Source organism: Ammospiza caudacuta, chromosome 7 (genome assembly GCF_027887145.1).
Source record: "Ammospiza caudacuta isolate bAmmCau1 chromosome 7, bAmmCau1.pri, whole genome shotgun sequence".
NCBI lineage: Eukaryota > Metazoa > Chordata > Aves > Passeriformes > Passerellidae > Ammospiza > Ammospiza caudacuta.
In genome coordinates, this window is record NC_080599.1 from 8,925,754 (window position 1) to 8,930,436 (window position 4,683).

Genomic DNA, 4,683 nt, shown 5'->3' on the forward strand with positions numbered 1-4,683 from the left:
GTGTGGCAAAAGATGAGCTAGTGAGGAAAATGATTGGCCTGGCTGGCCGTGCAGCTTTTGTGGGAACTCAGGGGAAAAAAGAGAGAGTATCAACTTTGGACAAAAGGTCAGGCAACTTAGGAAATTCTTAAGGATCTTGCTAGGTCATGCAGAAAGAAAAGCTGAGAGGTGAAAGATCAATTAGAGCTTAACCTGGCCACTTCTGTGAAAAATAGTAGAATATGTTTCTAGAAATAAATTTTTAGCAAAATATGGGATAAGGAGAACCTCTACTTTTTTTTTTTTTTGACACAGTGTAGAATATAGTAACTAAAGATAAGGAAAGGCTGAGCTGCTTAATACCTTGTATGTCTCAATGTTCAATATTAGGGCAGGCTGTCCTCAGGACAAGTGCTCTCCTGAGCTGGTAGGTGGGCACAGGGAGCAAAACAGCCCCCTGGAATCTAGGAGGAAGAAGTTGCTGACCTGCTGAGCCAATCAGATGCTCCCAGGTTTATGGGATCGGATGGAATCCATCCTAGGGGGATGAACGAGCTGGTGGATGAGCTCCCCAGGCTGCTCTCCAACATTTACCATCAGTCCTTGCTCAGTGGGGAGGTTCCAGAGCACTGGAGGTGCCAATGTGAGCCCGTCCCCAAGAAGGGCTGGAAGAAGGAGCTGGGGAACTCCAGGCCTGTCAGCCTGACCTGGGTGCCTGGCAAGGTTATGGAACAGATCACCTTGAGTGCCATCACAGGGCACCCATGGTATGGCCAAGGGATCAGAGCCAGCCAGCGTGGATTTAGGGGTGGCAGGTCATGCCTGGCCAACCTGGTCTCCTTTTATGACCAGGTGACCCACCTATGGATGCAGGAAATGCTGTGGATGTTGTGTGCCTGGACTTCAAAGCCTTTAAAACCATGAGCCACAGAATTCCCTGGAAAAACTGCAGCCCATGGCTTGGACATGTTCACCCCTCCCAGGGCAAAGAGCTGGCTGGAGACTGGGCCCAGAGAGTGGTGGGGATGGTGCTGCACCCAGCTGGTGTCCAGGCACTGGTGGTGTCCCCCAGGGATCTGTGCTGGGCCCAGTCCTGTTTAATATCTTCACTGATGATCTGGGTGAGGGGATCGAGTCCACCATTCAAAAATTGCAGATGGGACCAAGCTGGGTGTGAGTGTGGATCTGCTGGAGGGCAGGACAAGAAGACACAGCCTTAAGCTGCACCTGGGGAGGTTTATGATGGGCAATAGGAAGAAGTTCTTCACAGAAAGGGTAAATGGGAATTGGAATGGGCTGGCCGGGGAGGGGGTGGCAGTGTCACTGCCCCTCTCCAGTGGCACTTAGTGACACGCTCTGGGTAACAAGGCAGTATTATGGCATTGGTTGGACTTGATCATCTCAAAGGTCTTGTCCAGCCTATTTGATTCTGTCATTCTGTGATGACTGGGATATTCTGGGGCCATTGTGACACTGCAGGGCCTAGTGGAACTAAGAGGACCATGGTGACACCGTGCAGCCCCACAGAACCAGGGGTCCACTGTGGTGCTCTGGGGCCTAATGCACCCACGGAGTGCTCCATGACACAGTCTGTGGGCTCAGGGAAGGTGGAGAGAAAGAAAATGAGAAACGGCCCAAACACTGATATTTAATTATGGACAATATGAAAAACCTAAAAAAAGGGGAAGAAAACCCACAACCAAACCAACAAGAAATATCAAAAATAACTTTTATTACAAGTGATTTGCAAACACTGGCCAGCAGTTTAATGTTTCTGAAAGCATCCAGTCATCAGTGTCCACACTGCAGCCTTGAGCTCCTGGTTCCTCAGGCTGTAGGTGAGGGGGTTCAGGGCTGGAGGCACCACCGAGTACAGAACTGACAGGGCCAGATCCAGGGATGGGAAGGACATGGAGGGGGGTTTCAAGTGAGCAAAGATTAGAGTGCTGAGGAATAGGGAGAGAACAGCCAGGTGAGGGAGGCACGTGGAAAAGGCTTTGTGCCGTCCCTGCTCAGAGGGGATCCTCAGAACAGCCTTGAAGATCTGCACATAGGAGAAAACAATGAACAAAAACATCCAAGTCCAAAAGACGCAATTACAGCAATGAGCCCCAGTTCTTTAAAGTTGGAGTGTGAGCAGGAGAGCTTCAGGATCTGTGGGATTTCACAGAAGAACTGGCCCAGGGCATTGCCATGGCACAGGGGCAAGGAAAATGTATTGGCTGTGTGCATGAGAGCGTTGAGAAAGGCACTGGCCAAGGCAGCTGCTGCCATGTGGGCACAAGCTCTGCTGCCCAGGAGGGTCCCGTAGTGCAGGGGTTTGCAAATGGACACGTACCGGTCGTAGCACATGACGCTCAGGAGGAAAAGCTCTTCTGAGATGAAGAAGATAAAGAAAAAGAGCTGAGCAGCACATCCTGTGTAGGAGATAGTCCTTGTGTCCCAGAGGGAATTGTGCATGGCTTTGGGGACAGTGGTGCAGATGGAGCCCAGGTCGCTGAGGGCCAGGTTGAGCAGGAAGAAGAACATGGGCGTGTGCAGGTGGTGGCCGCAGGCTACGGCGCTGATGATGAGGCCGTTGCCCAGGAGGGCAGCCAGGGAGATGCCCAGCAAGAGGCAGAAGTGCAGGAGCTGCAGCTACCACGTGTCTGCTAAGGCCAGGAGGAGGAAGTGCCTGATGGAGCTGCTGTTGGACATTTGCTGTGGCTGGGCACAGGGACCTGTTCATGCAGAAAAGGACAGTGAAAAGTTGGAGGAGATTCCTGTAACCAAAATCAAAGCCATTTCCTACACACCCACCTCTGGAACACACAGATATGGTCTTTAGTATTTTCAAGATCTGAGGTTTTCTTTATAAGCTCCCCAATGTTATTCCTGGTATTCTTGGATATCAGGAAACCCTCAGCATTTCTACTTGACTCAGGGAGAACAGAGCAATTTCTGGGAAGCAAAGTGATGAGTGGAGACTGAGGGGAGATGGTCTGTCATTCTGACCTGTTCCGAGTTTCCTTGGGCTTTAACCTTTCTCTGGTGGAGGGTGATAACCTTGCCATGCTTCCCCTAAAATGTCACCAGGCACTGCTGAGAGGAGATGTGTCCATCACAGCCCAGAACCACATTTGTAGCCATGGATTCGCCTTGCTCATTTCACCAACCCAATAGCAGCATTTTCAGTGTCACAGCACCTCTGCCTTTCCCCATTAATCTTATAACTCAGAGATGCTCTAGGACAGGTTTGCACCCTGGATTGGAGCTCCCAGCTTGGATTGAAATCTCAGGGAGACTCCCAAGTGTCCTTATGATGGCATTGGATTGAGGGAGATGCAGCTCCTTCCCTGGCTGGACTGACAGCATTGCCCAGAGCTGGGCACTGGGGACAGTGTCACCCTGAGCCAGCTGTGCCCCCTGCCAGAGCCCCCAGTGCCGGGCAGCTGCTCCCAACCATGCGCTCTGCAGAGGGAACTGGACCCTGGGCTGCAGAGCTGCCCCACGGCTCTGCTGCAGCTCTGCCTGCACAGGAGGGGCTGCACGCCTTGGAGCCCCGGCCCTGAGGGCAGAGGCTGGGCTGGGGGCACAGGAGGGAGGGGGCTTGTTCAGAGGGAGGGGCTGCACTGGAGGGGGTCCTGTGGGCATCTCTAAACTCTCCCTGCCACAGCATCTCTGGGTTTTGTTTTCTCTCCTTGCCTGATCTTCTCTCTGCTTCCTGCAGATTTTCCTCCTGCAGGTACTTCCCTGTGCCTGATCTCTCCCTGCCAACACTCACAAATCTCTGTGCACTCTCCTTGGCCATACAGAACCCTGCATGTTTGCAGGGCACACACTGGGGGCAGGTTCTGTTTGTAGTTTGGAGAAAGGACAGCTCAGACTGAGCCTGATGGGTCCAGCAAAGGGGATGCTGGTGCTGTCCATGGACAGAAAGGCTGAAAGCATATTAGGGATCTCCTGTGACCCTATAATCACCAAAAGTAACAGTTCAGATGTCTCAGACACTTGTCAAAATTCATAATTAATAATTCATAAACTACCTTTAATATTTATCCCCCCTTCCTGCCATTCTCCAAAAGCAGGAAACTGATTTCAAAGTCTTAGGAAATTTTCTCATTTTTGTTAAAATCCTTGACCTGGAAATATTCTATGACTGATTAGAACCCCTCAGCATATCAGACCTTAATGAGCATTTCACCTCCCCTGCACCAAAAATACTCAGAGTTGTACTCACAGCATCTGTAGGCACTGGGATGTTCCAGCTGCAGGAGATGGCTCCAGGAGCTGCAGCTGCATTGTCCTGCAGCCAGAGGTTCCTATGCCAAGGGCTGGCAGTGATTCTGCCCCAGGCACTTCTCAGCACCTTCCCAGCCCTGACTGATTGACGCTCTCTGTGCCTCTGTGCTGTGCCCGGGATGGCTGCAGTCAGTGCCCCAGCCCTGCTGGGCTGGAAGAAGAGCTGCTCATCAAGAGAAATGTGCTTTTGAAGCTCCTCTTGGTTACCAGGAGCTGCCTCTGTGCCAGGAGCCCAGCCCAGCTCAGCAGCACAGACACAGCACCAGGACTTTAATGAGCCTCTGGGGCTTTGTGCTCAGGCCCTGAATATCAGTCCCTGAGAAGGAGCTGAAGAAACCTCTCGAGATCTCCAAGTCAGAATCCAACTCCAAAGTTTCTTGGACTTTTAATGGGTCCCACTGAGGGACACGACTGAGAAAGTGT

The 4,683-nt window shown here is 51.7% G+C and overlaps 1 pseudogene; it reads right to left on the minus strand.

Annotated features, from left to right (window-relative positions):
- Positions 1-1,744: 1,744 nt before the first annotated feature.
- On the minus strand, positions 1,745-2,676 carry LOC131559845 (olfactory receptor 14C36-like; annotated as a pseudogene).
- Positions 2,677-4,683: the final 2,007 nt, after the last annotated feature.